The sequence below is a fragment of the Pleurodeles waltl genome, chromosome 5 (genome assembly GCF_031143425.1).
Source record: "Pleurodeles waltl isolate 20211129_DDA chromosome 5, aPleWal1.hap1.20221129, whole genome shotgun sequence".
Lineage (NCBI taxonomy): Eukaryota > Metazoa > Chordata > Amphibia > Caudata > Salamandridae > Pleurodeles > Pleurodeles waltl.
In genome coordinates, this window is record NC_090444.1 from 372,239,943 (window position 1) to 372,258,244 (window position 18,302).

Consider the following 18,302-nt stretch of genomic DNA (forward strand, 5'->3'; position numbering starts at 1 on the left):
TAGTGCCAGCAGGTGATTTCAGAGCCCTCCCCTGATAGGTGTTTACCCTTGTAGCTGACCAATCCCCCTTTCAGGACTATTTAGGGTCTCTCTCTTGGGTGGTTTTTCAGAGTCAGATTGCAAGACTCCAGCAGGAATCCTCTGCATCCTTTACTTCACCTTCTTACCGAAGAAACTGCATCTGGACCCTCCAGGAACTCTACAAACTGCAACAAAGAAGCAAAGATGACTCTGCAACATTGTATTGTTGTGTAGCCATTTTACCCATAGCTCCATGCATGTTATTTTAACACACTAGGCCAAGCCGCTTTGCACCTTAGCCTAGATATATTTTTATTCTGCTTCATTTTATTATTGTTACAATAGCCACTTTTACGGTCGTATTTTATTTTCTGTTTCTCTAACTGTTTTTGCCTAGGCCAGCACTCTGTTCTCAAACAAGACATTCTTGATCACTCTGTGCTTCTTCCAAGGCTACAGCACGGTACATTGCCGGTGAACGTGGTAGAAGTTTAGTCTCCAACATTCGTAGAAAACACACATCCTTACATAGTGACATTTTCCCAGAACATCAGCTGTGTTGTTATAAAAACACTTCCTTGTCCCTTACACATTAGATGGAGGTTCCAGCCAGAGAACCACGACTGAATGCTGATTGCCGAATGCTTTGCTACAGATGCTAACGCAGACCGCAGGCCTTTGCTCAGGTATGGGGGATAATGTCTTCCCAGGGGAACCTGAAGGGCAGAATTAAAGCTTAACATGCTGTGCTCAATCATAGTCTAGATAGGAGTTAGTCTATTGACGATAGTGACAATATGATAGCGTTATTTTTATGCTTCACTCTTCTCGTCACAATTTTAATACTGTCATGTTGTGGCGTCCTGGTTATTGCAGCTCACGCTTTGCAGTTGTTTTATTAAACTCATTATTGAAAGATATACTGCCTCTGTTTATCATTTATATATGAGACTAAGTGTAATTGAGAGAAACAGATGAGGCCTGAGAGACCCCGGGTTCCCTGAGAAACTAAGTATGTCATGCGCTCAGCTACCCAGTCATCCCTATCCTTGGGTAGAGATGAGGCACTGCTAGTTAGCCGGAGCAAAACCCGTATTAGAGAGACAGGTGTCACCCGCAGTGGGTTAGACTTAGTCTCCCATACCGCAGGCGATTCTGCTGCCCAAAATCCATGATGAATATGGGGTGGCCCCGGCCCTGGGAATGCAACTAATGGGCAACTTTGTCACAGTATCCTCAATTATTTTAAGCAATCTTAAAGGGGAAGCGATGACACTAGCAGTGCGCATGCAGCCCTGTGATGTTCCTCAACAGGATCAGGAACGTGAGCTGCCTAAGTTTATCGCAGAGACTTATTCTAGCATTGGTCGAGATAGTTTAGGGGCCAGACAAACTAAACCACAATTTCAGTGCAAATCTAATAAAGATTTTTCCAAGCAAGCTCCTGAGGGTAATAAGAAACGCTGGGATAAAAAAACAACAAACTCCTAAAAAACAGAGGGGAGAACCTCCACGTATGGAGACCCCACAGAATTAGAGATAATATAAAAACACCTGAAATATATCAATATACTGATACACGCCAATCTCGTTCCTTTCAGGACTCATCGGAATAACAAAATGAGAGAGGTGGGCGATCAGAGCGAAGATCAGAGTACGTGAAACCGAGACAGGAATCACAAAGCTCATCAGAGGTTTCTGTTAAAAAAGAAGAGAAACCAGCCCAACAAAAACCCCAGTTCAAAAAGAAAAAATTGGCAGCTTGTGCCAGCAACTGCAACTGTTTCCAGGTTGTGCATCCGCAGAGGACAGCCTGTCTTCAGCCAGCACCAGAAGAATAAAGGAACCTCCCTTGGAGTGAAGTAGCCACTCCCCTGCTTCAGCAGGCACCCATTTGTAGAGACGACTGGTGTATTTGGTCCCCTCTCCTGATGAAGTGCATGGATCCAGTATCACAGGTGGTGGACTGAAGTGGTTGCGACGGTCCTGATGTCCTACTGTCTAACTTTGGTGGAAGTAAGAGCTTGCATCCCCACGCAAGTCAGTATCCCCATGCACCGCATGTTTTGCAGTTGCCAAGGCTTTTCGGCATCTTTCCACAAAGTTCTTTGTGCACCATGCAGCTCCAGCCCCCAGCACTCTATCCTGTGACGCACAGCTTCATGAGTGGATCTATGGCAGTGTGGGATCCCTTTGTGCAGTGCTGGATGGACCTCCTTTTGTATCTCCTTTGTGCCCATGCTGTGGGATTCCTGTGTGCACTACCTGGTCTTCTGAGGGTTTTCTGAGTTGCTGAGAGCCCTCTCTGACTCCCTGTCCTGGGTAGAGTCCACCAGGTCCCTTCTGGTCCCGAGCAGCACCATTTTCCGCTAACCGCATGCTTTGCATGTGCCACGGCTTGTTGGCGGGTTCTAGCGACGCAAACCAGAATGCAATCATCCATCCGGCATGGGACATCATCTGCACCAACAGGAACCCACATCCATCTTCTTGGGTGCACTACTGACTGTTGCTCTTCACAAGTTCCTGTTCTCTCTGGACTCTTCAGTGCTTCTTGGACTTGGTCCCCTTCTTCCACAGGTCTTCAGGTACAGGAATCCATTGTTGGTGTCTTGAGTCTCTTCTTGTTCTTCTATGATCTTCTTTCTCACGTTCTTGTGTGTTCCAGGAAAGTTACTGTGATTAATCTGGCTTTCCTGGGCTCTGGGTTTTGTTCTATTACTTACCTTTGGTGTTTTCTAATGCTCCCAGGGCCCCTCTACACACTACACTTGCCTAGGTGGGAAACCGACTTTTGCATTCCACTTTCTGAGTATATGTTTTTTGTTCCCCCAGGCCTATTTCTAACTATTGTGATTTTCACTATTTGCACTGTTTTCTAACTGTTTTTACAGCTATTTCTGCATAGTAGTGTATATAATTTGTGTATTACTTACCTCCTAAGGGAGTATAGTCACTATGGTATTTTTGGCATTTGTGTCACCAAAATAAAGTACCTTTATTTTTGTAACACTGAGTTTTTTATTTCATGTGTGTGAGTACTGTCTGACTACAGTGGTATTGCATGAGATTTGCAGGTCTCCTAGTTAGGCATTGGCTGCTCATCCACACTACTCCTAGAGAGCCTGGCCTCTAGACACTGACTATACTGTATTTCACTAATGAGGGATAACTGGACCTGGTATAAGGTGTAAGTACCTTTGGTACCCACTACAAACCAGGCCAGCCTCCTACATACACGCAGCACTTTGTGTGTAAGGGGCGTGCAATGGGTGTTGCTGTGGGCGTTCCATTGCCCTAGATGTACAAGAAACAGTAAATCTGTGCTAGTGCCAAAATTTAATGCCACCCCGGGGTTGGCATTAGCATGGCGCAATGAGGAGAAATATTTCATTTCTCCCTGTTTTTTGCTCTTTCTATGTGTGTTGCATTCTGCAGCACACATAGAAAGAGCAAATCATCACTGAAGATTGTTTTAGTGCAAGAAAGTGCCCCTTCTGGCACAAAAACAATCTCCCCCGCAACGCAGCCATCCTTGCGCCATGTGAAATGACGCCGGCTGACACCATGCGACCTCACTAAGGACACCACTGCACCTGAAGCCGTGGACCTCACAGAAGCGCGATGACCCCAACAACTCCGCAGGCTTTGCATTGCTGCAGCCGCTGATCCCGTACGACTTCGTAACACTGACGTTCATGATACCTGACTCCTTCGCGGCCGCTGTGACCCCGTGACGTGAGTGCAACCCCATGAGATCGCACCGCAACATTGTGACTTTGCTGTACTTTGGGCCAGAGTTTGGGAAAAGTGGCGCAGCGCGGTCCTGCAACAAAATTGGCAGCAAATCGCTGCGTCACTTTAGAAATGCAGGGATGTGCAGTATTTAAGTGAATACAGCGCACCATTGCGTTTCCCCCTGCGCTGGTGCTAAATTTAGCTGTCAGCGCCAACGCAGGCATCCTTGCACAAACGTGCAAGGATGTCTGCGTTGAGGGGTGTGATTGATTATGTGCAGGAAGGTGCCCCTTCCAGCACATAAACAATCACTAATGGCGCTTTGGCACCTCTGTGTGTGCTGCACAATGCAACACACAGAAGTGCCAAAGCTTCATTTTCAAATTATTGGTTATGTGAAGGAAGGGACACCTTCCCGCACATAAACAATAATTTCTGGAATTTTGCTCTTTCTGCAGAATCCAGCACGCATAGAAAAAGCAAAAAAGGAGGAGGAATAAAAGGATTCCTCCTCATTGCGCCCTGCTAACGCCACCGCTAGGGGTGGGGTTAGATTTTGGCGCTGCTTCAGGTTCACAAAATTTCATAAATCTGAGGCAGTGTCAAAATGCAATGGGTGTTGCTGTGGATGTGCCACATTGCCCATTGCATGCCCCTTCCACGCACAGTGCTGCATGGGAAGGGGCCATATTTACAAGGTGGTGTTCAGCCACAAAAAGTGGCTTAACGCTACCTTGTAAATATTGCACAGTTCTTAGCGCCACAGGAGATTCATAAAAAGTGATGCTCCTGTGGCGCTAGAGGCCTATAAATACTGCCCTTTGTCCCTGCCGGAGGTACCAAGGGACCAACGCCTTGCAACCGACGCTACCTCATCTCCATCACTCTTCAGTAAGGACCCGATGCCGCTTCGTAAAGCCTCTGCTCCTCTGCCCCGCAGCACCGGAACTGACACTGCATCGGATCCATTGAAGCCTTGCTCCCCCGACTCCATGCACTGGCTTGTATTCTACTTGCTTTACAAAGGCACGGTACTTGGGGGTCCGTACAACTCCATAAAAGGCGCCAGTGGCATCGCATTGTAAGAAATGACTCCGTCACGACGCCGCTTAACATCAAATTGCAGCATTTGTGCTTCTAGGCACTATTTTTGTGATTTTAAGTGCTATAATCATATTTTTCTAACCCTGTGTGGTGTAATTTTGTAGTGGTTCACTGTATTACTGTGTATGTTGGTACAAATACTTAACACATTGTCTCTGAGTTAAGCCGGCCTGCTCGTGCCAAGCTACCAAGGGGGTGAGTGGGGTTAACTGAGTGTAATTCTCCTTTACCCTGACTAGAGTGAGGGTCCTTGCTTGGACACAGGGCAACCTGACTGCCAACCAAAGTCCCCATTTCTAACAATAAGTGACAGTAGGGTTCAAACAACGTCCTCCGGGCTCAGAGGACAGAGAGAAAGATACACAGTGAGAGTATCACAATTTAGCCTATCTGCAAGCTGCCTGCATATTCAATATAATTATTAACCCAGGTTTGCAAGACCACATTTCCCCTTTACATAATCTGGCCTTTTCTCTTTGAGGTTAACAACGCCAGGAGTTCGAACTTTGTAGTTCGTTGTCTAGCTAAATATTCAGAAAATGTTTTTGGTTGCACTGCAAGAATAAAAAGACCTTGAGTGAAGTCAAGAAATGTTTAAAATAGTGTATTCTACGAAAGAATAAAATAATTCATACTGCAAGCAAATATTCGGAATCAGTTTTTACTTACACTGCAAGAAAAAAATGATCTCATGTGACTCAAACGTCAGGGAATGTTTCAATCATTATATTATACAAAAGTATAACATAATTCATACTGCAAGCAGAGATAATGCTGGTTCACTACAAACTTAAAGTATGTGGGTCACCTTTTAAGTAATTAGAAATAAAGCTTTGGCAAACACAATCCTTTCTCCTAAATGGCTCACACCTTGAGAATGAAAGGCCGGCTTACAGATGAACAATAGCCATCGCTCTGTTTGCTCCCCTGTCATTTTCTGATCTCACAGGCGCAGAATGGCACCGACAAGAAACAGAAGCTTTTTATGATACGTTCTCGCAGTTTCAATACCCAACAGAAGAATGACACTTGATTGTTTTTTTCACTCCATGTAATCTGCCTTTTCCTTACACCTGCAACGTCTGTCAAAGCTCGAGCCAGAAGAAGTCGATTGTTCTCTGTGACATCCTTGGTCAATGTCTTTATTTTCAGCATCTTTTTGCAAAATTGATTCCTTGATGGGGAGCTCTGCAGGCATGAGGAATAAAGTACCTTGAGAAATATTACAAAGTCCCTGGGCGCATCTGGTAAAACTGTGTTTGATGCTCAATTTTCAAGAACTTTATGTTAGATAATTCAATTTATGACCTTTAATAGACAATAATCTGAAAGTCTGAAATGCGTGCCCACAAAAGAAGGGATGGCTTATATGTTAGCAAACGCACATCTGAAATAAGCGACCATCTGTTCTGATGAATAGCTGTATAAGGGAAACGTTTTTATTTCCGCAAAAATATGACACTGAAAAACATGTTATCCACATATGGATTTAGCACAAAGAATTGTGAAATAGCACAAATTGCTTTCATTTAATGGGCTCTCCCAGGAATCCTCGAATGTGTCCGGCGAGGCAGTGATATTTTCTGTCTGCAGGTGAGCATGTGAAGTGTCTGTCGACTTGCCACTCAAAGGCCTGTTCAAGCCATTCATTTGCTGACATTTGTAGACATCTTTAAAGTAAACGAGAGCATTACACAATAACATTCACAAAGCAACAAACCAACACAGTAATAAAAGAAGGCACAACAAGAAATCCTCAAAATGTGAAGGCAACATAACAACTGTATATCAAATCGCATTCCAATAATGCAGCAAAAAAGTGCAATAGCACAAGAGCAACACAGCATATCACCACAACAAAATGCCACACAGAAAATATACACAAAAATCCCCTCACGCATTCCCCTCAATAAACCTGCTTTCATAGTACTGATGTAAAACATATTTGCACCAACCGTTGTCTTGCTTACCTGAAAAGATATTAAGCAACAACACTCAAAAGAAGTTTCTGATGTTCACATTGTTGAAGAGCTTTAACAGGGGTGTTTTACCAATTTTGATAGTGATAAGGATTGGACCAACATCACTTGAACCTAGTGTGACTCCAAGGGCCAGCTGATTGGTCTCCTGATCGGAAGGCTCAGGGACATGGAAGAATTTCAACCAACCTACGTCTGCATCTGGACGGTGCCATCTGAGAGTCTGTCCTACCAGGTGGTGTCCCCCCAGTCTTTGACCCTTGGAAGTGAGGCCTAAGGTGCTTGCTCCAGCAGAACCAACGCCTCCACTGTCAAACCTGATGCATAGATGCTGCTGCTTGGATCAGAACAGGTGCATCACCCTTGTTGCACGGATTGGAACCAGTACATTGCTCCTTTTGCATGGATTGGAGCCGGACATCACTTCTGTTGCACGGATTGGAGCTGACACATCACCGCTCTTGCAGGAGCAGACCTGGCACATCACCTCCAGACCCACTGAATCTCGGAACAGATGCATCGCCACCACTGAACGAAGAAAATCAACCCATCTCCCCTACTTCATGGGGAAAATCAATCCATCTCCTTTAATGCGGGGATCAACACTGGTGCATTGCTTCTGCTACACACTGCATCTTCGACGTCAACACAACCATGATTAAGGTACTTTTGTTAAGCAGGCCTCCTTGGGACCCTTTGAAAAACTGAGTTGTTGGTTGAGTAGGATGTGAACCCTGGTCAAGAAACAGCCACAATCCCAGAGTGAACCACAAAAAGCCACTAAATTAACCTGTGCTTAACCCTGGGTAGCTAGGCACATAAAGCTGTCAGTCTAAACTTAGAGACAATGTGTTAAGTATTTATGCAGTACACAAACACAACACAGTGAAAACACAACATAATAGAAATCCCAAACCAATTTAGAAAATAGGAAACATTTTAATAAACTATTTGACACCAAAACCATGAAAATAAAATGAATAGAACCAGAGTTCTGAATTTTTAAAGTTTAAGGTTCAAAATAGCAAGTCCTCTGTTTCAGAAAATGGCCAACTGTGCACCTTTAACACCAAAATCAAGAATCCAGGAGTGAAGGAAGACCTCGTGGGGGTGCCAGACACACTCGGGCTGGGCAGGTGCAGGCTTACGATGGTGGGAGCCTATTATGTCCCTGTGACTCAAAACAGGAGACCTACTGAACTAGCCCTTGGAGTCACTTCTGGAGTCCTTGGCGTAGGTGGTGATGTGAAGCAAAGCAGTCCTTCCTGGTAGAGCATCAGTCTGGCACAGTGAACAGCAGGTCGCAGCATCAGGCAGTCCTCTGAGGTTCCTTTCACAGGTTCAGTAGTGAACTGAGGAGCAGGTTTAAGAATACTCTTTTTTATACCATTGTGTCATATAGGCTACTTAGGGCCTACCTTAGGGGTGACTTATTTGTAATAAAAGGGAAGTTTAAGGTTTGCCAAGGGGTTTTAAATGCCAAGTGGTAGATTTTAAATTATAGGCCTTGGGTATATGGTATACCATTCTGCATGAGACTTACATCTAAATTAAATATCCCAATCAGGTATTTGCCAATCAAATCATGTTTAGGGGAGTAAGCACATGAACTTTAGCACTGGTTATCAGTGGTAAAGTGCACAGAGTCCTAAGGCCAACAGAACAAAAATCCACACAAAATGGAGGCAAGCAGGCAAAATGTTTGGGGGAAGACACCCCTAAGGCTGACAGGTCTAACAGTCCCTGTATCTGGGCCACGCCTCATCGTGGTCAGCCTGAACCTTTTACTTTGTTCCGGTCTGGTGCGACTAGATATCCTCGATTGGCACTTCGTGCTTCTAAGCTCTATTTTACAGTTTAGTCTTTGAAAATTCATAACTCAAGCTCTACTTATTTGATTTTGGTCATTTTAGTCTTGTTTCATTTATTAAATTGTGTTCTATTTAACTAACCTTGTGTGAAATCTTTGTGTGTGGTGTTTTCACTGTTTTACTGTTTGAAGTGTTGCACAAATACTGAACACATTGCCCCCTAAGTTAATCCCGACCACTCTTTGGCAAGCTAACAGAGGGTGAGCACAGGTTAATTCAGGTTATGTTTATGACTTACCCTAGATGGATTGTGGTTCCTGCATACCTCTGTCAACCAAAACCCAATTTTTAACAAACAGAGTACGTTGAGAAGGGCTGCATCATCCTTCGTCTTCATCCTGTAGTTTTAAAAAATATATATATTTATTGGTGGTTTGTCAACGATCAAACAATAAACAACTTATCCCGCATTACCCTCGCCTTGCCCCATACCCCGGTGGCCACTCTGTTTCAATTTTTTCCCTTTTTTTTTTTTGTCTTCCCCTCTGGCCACTGTCACTCTCAATCATACCCATTGTTTGTATGGCACAGTTTGAGTCTGTATATAGATCACTGGTGCTGCTCCTCTGCTGCGTCTGACTCCTCTGAAGACGTAATCTGTTCCCTGGAGTCAGTTTGTGGGTTCTTCAAACGATCAAACAGGCTGTCCCATTGCTGGGCCCCGTTCACATTCCCTGTCCCCCTTGCCACTTCCAGGTGCAGGACCCTGCCCTCTGCCTCAGCCCATTTAACTAGTGTGTCCCTCCACCTTGGTACCTGTGGGCCTCTAGGGTCTTTCCAATGCATTGTAATCTCCCTTCTCACCAGTATCAATGCTAAATCTATATATTTATTTGTGGTTCCCTTCGAGTGGGGCCTGGGGAATCCCCCCAGTAATGTCACTGTGGGGGTGGACTGGAGCCTCCTGCCCGTCACCGCTGTGATGTTGCTTAATATCTCTCCACAATATTGCTTCACTACTCCACACTTCCAGAGCATATGTATTAGGTCAGCCTCTTATTTCGCGCATCAAGGGCATGCACTGTTTGCTTTATAATACATTGATGCTATTTTTACGGGGCTGAGGTATGCTTTGTGATATATATGTACAAATTAATTTGCTTGAAAAGGGCATTTCTGGAAACTTTATAAACATGTGTTGTGATTGTTCCCCATCGTGAATCATCTATATGTTCCTCAGTGTCCGCTTGCTATTGGGTCTGCAGTTTATCTAGGGGGTGTAGTGTATCTCTTTGTAATGCTTTGTAAATTGTTGATATCACTTTCTCATTTCCCCCGATTGTGCAAATAGTGTGACATCCAGTGTGGAAGGGGGGGTTCCTCTGAGCCCTGTTTTGAGTGTCTTTGTATTAGTGCTTTAAGTGCTCTATGCGTGAGGAACAGCCCCGCCTGAACCCCATGGTGAGTCATTAGGTCTTCATATGTCATCAGTTCTCCGTCTCTGAAATGATCCCCTATTAGGGTGACAATTTCTGTAATGTTGCTACCCCAGAAATCGTAGTCAGTCTGGTCAAAGGGAGATTCGGTGAGTACGGGAGTGTAGTTCGTGTGCGCTGGAGGCCACGTTTCCAGCAATGGGCCAGTACTTTATTCTCCAATGAGCCCGTCCCGCGCCTGCCACCGGGGGTGTGGAGCATCCCTGCAAGAACCACAGCAAGGAGTTCTCCCACGTGTACCTCTGGTTCACCCAGGAAGGCTGTGTGCCATTCCCTGGCTAGCCACTGAAGCTGGCCTGCCAAATAATATAACTCCATATCTGGGGCTGCCAGCCCCCCCTCTGTGGTAGGTCTTTGGAGTTTGTATAAGGCTAATCTATGACGGTCTGCCCCCCAGATTAAACTAGTAAGGATAGAGTCAATCTCTCTGAAGGTTGAGCGGGGGATTATTACAAGCAAGGTCGAGAAGCCATACAGTAGTCTTGGCAGGGCCACCTTCACCAGCGCTACCCGGCCTGTCACTGACAGGGGCAATGTCATCCAGAATTGGGCATCTGTTCTTAGCTTCCGAATCACCTCATCCATGTTGCCCTCTAATAGATCTCCCATGTCATGATATATATTGACGTCCAAGTAGCAGAAGGTGGTCTGGGACCACCCCAGACCACGGCAGTTTGTGATCTGGGGTGCTCCTTGTTGTAGTGGGTAAAGGAGGGACTTTTGCCAGTTTATGTGGAGTCCCGACATGTTGCCAAACTGCCCCAGCAAGGCCATTGCTCCTGGTAGCTCCACATTCGGGTCCCTCAGGAATATTAGCATGTCGTAGGCGTAAAGTGCGATTTGATGTGTCTGCTCCCCTATAGTTAGTCCCGCATAGTGCATTTCGGTTCTAGCCATCTGCACCGTGGCTCCATTGCAATAGCAAAGAGCAAGGGCGACAGTGAGCATCCCTGTCTTATGCCACTTCCAATTTTGTATGAGCTCCATATTGTTCTACCCGTGCAAACTTGTGCTGTGGGGGTCGAATATAGAAGCTTCGTCCATCTGAGGAACCCCGGGCCAAGACCCATCTGCCGCATTACTATTTCTATGTAGTCCCATCTAAGTCTATCAAATGCTTTTTCGATATCTACCACTATTATTGCTGCTGTGGTAAGGTTTGGGAAGCCCGATTGCGTTATTTTTATTAGTCTCCTAATGTTAGTAGCAGTGCTGCGATTTGGAAAGAAGCCAGTTTGGTCAGTGTGAATCAAGTGTTCCATATGGGGTAACAGTCTTGTGGCGAGGATACGATTTTGAGCATGGATAGGGGTTGGTATGAATGTACGTCTGTTGGCGGGCGACCCTGCTTTGGTAAGGGAACCACAATGGCTTCATTTGTGGCTGGGGGTAGACTTCCGGTCTCAAGCGCCTCTTTATAGAGATTGCTCAATCGCGGTGCCAGGAGATCTACATATACTTTATAAGACTCCGCTAGTAGTCTGTCTGCCGCGGGTACTTTCCCCCTAGCTATTGCCTCCACCGCCGCTGTCACCTCCCGAGGTGTTATCAGCCCCCCTAACATCTGTTGATCGTCCCTGTCCAGAGTGGGGAGCCGGGTATTTTCAAGGCATAGCAACTGTTCGGGCCCCAGGGGAGCTGCTGGTGGGGCGTATAACACCAAGTAGTATGTTGTGAAACTAGTGTTAATCTCACCCTGTCCATATAGTCTCCTTCGTGTCGGGTCCACTATTTCCATCACCAGTGATTGCTGTCTCGGCGGGGCAGCGAGCCAGGCCAGCAATGCCCCTGCTTTGTCTTCTTCTACGTGCTGTCTGGTGATGTATTTCTTATAGTCAAAGCATCTACGCTTTTCCAGGGCTGCAGCTATTTTGTTCTTAGTCTCGGATATGTTTGGAGCTAACTCTGGGTTATCTGGTCTATTACGTTCCAGAGTTATCAGTTCTGTCTCGTTTTTGTCGATTTCACCCTCCAAAGATTTCCTGACCCCCATTATCCCCGATATGCATTGACCCCTTAATGTCACTTTGAAAGCCTCCCACTCTTGGGCTCGGGAGAATGTGGACCCCTGGTTGTGCACAAAGTATTCTTTGATCGTGTCCCTAATGGTTTGCCGGAATTCACTATCTTCATGTGTTTCAGCTTGGAGCCTCCAGTCTGGCATCAGGGGGTGTTCTCTTTTCCAGTCTAGTTTGAACAGTAACGGGTTGTGGTCAGATATGGTAGGGCAAAGGTATTCTGCACTGCGTACTGTGCAGTTTACGTCAGGGGATGTTAAAAAAAACATCCAGGCGGACATGCAGGTCAATAGAAAGAGTAGTCCCTTTCTTGTGGGTGAAGGTGCCTTCAGGAGTCTATCAGGCCCCAGTCCCTTTGCCAATCAGTAAAACTTTTGGCAGTTCTAATTATAGATGAATGCGCTTGAGGCGGGTGGGATCTATGCTTCCCAGTGTTTGCAATACAGTTAAAGTCGCCTCCCACAATTGTGGCCTGGGTTAAGTGTGGTCCCCAGTTGTGTGAGATTGCGTTTAGGGAGGTGTTTTAGTCTTGGTTAGGGGCATAAATGCCACCCAGAGTAACCTCCCATCCCCCCAATCGACCTGCCACTAGAACGTATCTTCCCTCCTTATCTATAAATGCTTCCGTTTTTTGGAATGGGACCCGTGGTCGGACCCATAGCAGGACCCCCCATTCATAAGCTGAGTATTCTGTGGCATAAACGTGGCCTCTCCATCTTTTCGATATCTCTGTGACCTCCTTCCCTATGAGATGCAAGTTTCTTGTAGGATTGGTATGTGTATGCCTCGTCTTTTGAGCTGGCTGTATACTTTATAACGCTTATTTATGCTGTTCAGACTCCTGACATTCCAGGTGAGGAGCTTATAATCTAATGTACTATCCATGGTCTATGTGGGTGTGTGATGTATGAGCACTGACATTCCTAGGTGTCCATTTTGTGTATGACAATGGCCAGGGGTCTAGCCAGAGGGTTGTGCAGTCTGGGGTCCGGTCCCCTAACATAAACTTATTAACTACAAACAGAACAGTTCTTTTTGTATCCAAACTCCCTCTCCCCAGGACATGTTTTGTAACTTTTCCCGTCCAAATCTTCCCCAACTGAATAAACATTGTGTGTGGGGGCTGAGGCAAGATCCGTGTGCTTAACCCATTGGCCTCCCCCCATGCCTAGTTCGCCCAATTCTGTGTCTCTCTCCCTGGCCCCCCAGTATTACTTGCAGTTGTTGTATAGCGGCAAAGCCTCAGAGCCGCACAGCCTGTTGTCCGGTTTCATTGTATGCGGATATCCCCGGAGTCCGGCGAGTTTCACAGTCTTATAACATCATATAACTCCTGTAGTGCCTCTGATCTGATGCGCAATGCCTCATTTGTTTATTCCCGTTCGTGTGACAGATTATACAGTCCCTCAGATGATTTCGTCAGATGTCCCTGGGGTGATCCTTGGCAGATTTTCGGTCGCGTCTAATGATGAGCAGGAGGAGCCACCGAATATTGATTCCCGGTCTGATTGAATCTTAGATGGATATGGGGACATGGATCCCTCCTTTCCTAGGGCCGCTACAGCTTTCACTGCCTTTTCCCTTTCTTGCAGTGCCTGATCACGCGGCGGAGCAAATCTCATGAAGCGGCGCCCCTTCTTCCGAATATGACACTAAACCACTACTACCTAAACAACTACTACTTAAACAACGACTTCCCAACACCGAAAAAACGTATAAAACGAATTATTTTACAACGAAGTCTAAACAACGAAAAAAAACATTGACTAAATTATTCCTGAACAACGAACACCTATTTAACGACTACGAAAACCACTAAATCACGAATATTCCACTAAACCACTACTATGTAAACCACGACTACCTAAACAACGACTCCCCAAATAACTACTACCTAAACAATGACTACCCCAAAAAAATATTACCTAAATAACGACTACCCAAATAACGAATACCCAAACAAACTACTACCCAAACAACGAATACTTAAACAACGAATCCTAAAATAACTACTACCCAAACAAACGACTAGCCAAACAACGAATACCCAAACAAATACTACCCAACACCGAAAACGCCTAAACACCTAATATATTTAAAACGAACTCCAAACAACGAAAAATATTAATAATTAATATCACAACTAAACAATAACGATTAATAAATAAAATATTAAAACCACTACAGTACTGTGTAAAAAATAAACTAAATTGAAAATAACAATATATTTCCTACATACAAAAAACAAAACATCACAAAAATCCAAAACATATAAACACCGTTTTAAATCAAAATAAATAATACTTAAATAATTATAAAACAAACACAACACTAAAAAAAAAAACTACATAAAACAATAGTCTTACAACACTTTCTACATGACCCAGGAAGTACTTCCTCTACTAAACAAACGAGAACGAACATAAAAAAAAATACAAACTACAAAACAAATACACTTCACAATTATATATATCTAACATCACAAACGAATTCATAATAAAAAAACACATCGAAAACACATTCAATTTACAAATAAAACAATACTTACAAAAACACATATAAATACCAACGACCTCCATTTTCTACTCGTTACTAAACCGAACAACTTACAGAGAAGACGAGCATATCACTACGGAAAAGAATTAAAATATAATTCATCCAACACCGCCATCTACTGAGATAACAAGGTAAAATATCCATAAATAAATATAAAGAAATGTACTAACCTATACCACAGCTAAAATAACATATAATTAATGTACCTTTCGTACTATTTTGTTACAGGCATAAATATCAAGAATCTGACCAAAAAGATAAACACCACACCTTCACCATCAAAGGTAAACCATTACCATTATTCAAAAACAATTTCACTAAACCATAAACAATTGCATTAAAAAAATTGTTAAATAACGAATACCATAATATAATTAAAATATATATATAAAATATTAAATCTACTAATTAGTTAAAAATAAAAATTAATTCACCTAATAAATTTAACCAAAAACCAAATCTTATTCCCCAAATTTCAAACCTACTAAAAAATGTACTTCTAAATCAAAAAGTTAATAATTAATAAAACAAAAGAATAAACTAAATAATACACTCTTTCTTATTTCTTACAGACTCCAAGAACCCCAAAAAACACAAGAAGACATAAAAAAGTGAAATAAATCAATACAAAAAATAACATCTGAAATAAGAAAATAAACTCAAAGTAAGTATAATATTTTCATTATAACATACAACCAGATTTTCTAGTTAAATAAAACTAAACAAACATTCTTATTCAAATACCCCTTAACTTAACACCAAACACATAAATTCAATAAAATTAAAAACACTTCACAAACACAGTACATATATTATATAAAAAAAATAACTATTACAACTCCACCAAACACTTACCTCTAAACAGCTGCTGGACTATAAACATAAATAAATTTCACAACAAAACACCAACTTCCAAAACAACTAGTACCTTAACAACAAGGACAGAACACCAAGCTTGTTCTTACTACTAATAATTTTACCACAAATGCCTTAACAACAATATTTCATTGTAAAAGCATTCTTAATAAAAGCATTACTAATAATCAGCATTCACCCTACATCCCTCACCCCACCCCCCCAACCACACCCCAAAACCTAAAACCCCCTGATCCCCCACCCCCTCCCCAAAACCAAAATTGCCCCACCCCCCCAACCCCACCCCAAAACCTAAAACCCCCTAACCCCCACCTCCTCCCCAAAACCAAAAACGCCCCACTCCCCAACCCACCCAAAAACCTAAAACCCCCAAACCCCCCACCCCCTCCCCAAAACCAAAAACACCCCACCCCCCCAACCCGACCCCAAAACCTAAAACCCCCTGACCCCCCACCCCCTCCCAAAAAACAAAAACGCCCCAACCCCACGCCAAAACCGAAAACCCCCTAACCCCACACCGACTCCACAAAACCAAAAACACCCCACCCCCCCAACCCCACCCCAAAACCTAAAACCCCCTCACCCTCCACCACTTCCCCAAAACCAAAAATGCCCCACCCCCAACCCCACCCCAAAACCGAAAACCCCCTACCCCCCCACCCCTCCCCAAAATCAAAAACGCCCCACCCCCCAACCCCACACCAAAACCTAAAACCCCCTGACCCCACACCCACTCCCCAAAACCAAAAACGCCCCACCCCCCCAACCCCACCCCAAAACCTAAAACCCCCTCACCCTCACCACTTCCCAAAAACAAAAACGCCCCACCCCCCAACCCCACTCCAAAACCTAAAACCCCCTCACCCTCCACCACTTCCCCAAAACCAAAAACGCCCCACCGCCCCAAACCCCACCCCAAAACCAAAAAAACCCTGACCCTCCACCCCCTCCCCAAAACCAAAAACACCCCACTCCCCCAAACCCACCACAAAACCTAAAACCCCCTCACCCCAACCCCCTCCCCAAAACCAAAAACGCCCCACCCCCCCAACCCCATCCCAAAACCTAAAACCCCCTTACCCCAACCCCCTCCCCAAAACCTAAAACCCCCCACTAACCTAATTACCTCAATAAATAACACACAATCACCAAATATAAAAGATAACAAACCACCTACACCAAACACTTACAAATAGAACACATTATATTTTAATTAACTTACTAAGTAGTAAACTAAATCCACCACAAATTTAATAATAAAAACTGCAAACTTCTTTTAACCTATTTCTTTTATATTATTTACAGATATTTCACAAATGGCATCGCAAGGAGAAGCAAGTTACATAACCTCAAGAACCGGAAACCAGCTACTAAAATATGAAGGTTATCTTTATTGCAGAGACAAGGTTGTCAACCTCAGGAGCCATTGGAGGTGTGTACAATTCTACTCTTCACATTGTAGAGGCAGAGATGTAACTCTAGAAAACACAGTTGTTAAGACATCAGATCACAACCACTCTGCCTCTGCAATAGAAATTGAGATAAGAGAAAACATACAAAAAAATAAAAAACATTGCACTCACCTCCAATGACTCCTGCGGACAAGTTATAAGGGAGGTAGTAAAATATATTCCAGTACAGATTTCTGGTAGCATGCCTTCTGTACCAAACCTTAGGAGAATATTTCAACGAGAAAGCCTGGCAAGTAATCCCCAACATATAACACCACAAACCTATGAAGACATTAACATCCCCCCAGAACTAACAATTACCTTCTCCAAAGAAACTTTCCTCATTCACGACAACGAAAACCCTCAAAAAAGAATTTTAATATTCAGCACAACATCCAACTTACTAATCCTACAAAAGTGAAATTTGGATGATGGATGGAACTTTTAAATCTACACCCCATCCATTCACTCAAATTTACACCATACATGCCACAAAAAATAACACTACAATCCCCCTAGTGTATGCATTACTACCTGATAAACATTCCTCTACATACAATGAATTTTTATCAACAATCAAAAACAAAACATTAAATAAAACACCTAGAAAAGTAATACTAGATTTCGAATTATCAATGATAAATACAATACTAAAAATATATCCACAAACCCAAATTCAAGGATGCTTTTTCCACTTTTCACAAGCATATTGGCGTAGAATACAAAAATCATCCCTAAGTAGAGAATATTTCTCAGATTGCATACTACAATTTGAATTAAAAAAACTCACAGCATTATGCTTTGTACCACCTACAAAAGTAGATGAGTATTGCACCGCAATAACAGAATCTAACTATTATACACAAAATGAAGACAAATTAGAACCCTTACTAAATTACTTCGAAGAAACCTGGATTGGACACCTAAACAGATCTGGTCGCAGACGAAAAACAAGATTTCCAATAGAATGGTGGAACTGCTACCAAACCTATTTAGAAGGTGGTGCAAAGACTAATAATGCCATTGAAGGATGGCACAACGCCTTCAATAAAGTAATAGGTAAACCCCACCCAAACCTGTATCATTTCTTGGAAAATTTGAAAAAGGAACAAAGTTTCCAAGAAATGAGACTTGCTCAATCACTGTCAGGTAACCTGAACCCACGCACAAGTAAAAAAAGCAAAGAAATGACCGAAAGAATTTTGGCAAAAATACAACAATTTGATACAATAACACCATCAGAGTACCTCAA

At 43.5% G+C, this 18,302-nt stretch overlaps 1 long non-coding RNA gene across 7 annotated transcripts in view; it reads left to right on the plus strand.

The window, feature by feature from the left end:
- LOC138295673 (uncharacterized) overlaps positions 1–18,302 on the plus strand; it is a 391,570-nt gene that overhangs the window by 206,863 nt on the left and 166,405 nt on the right. The gene's annotated exons all lie outside the window — the stretch shown is intronic.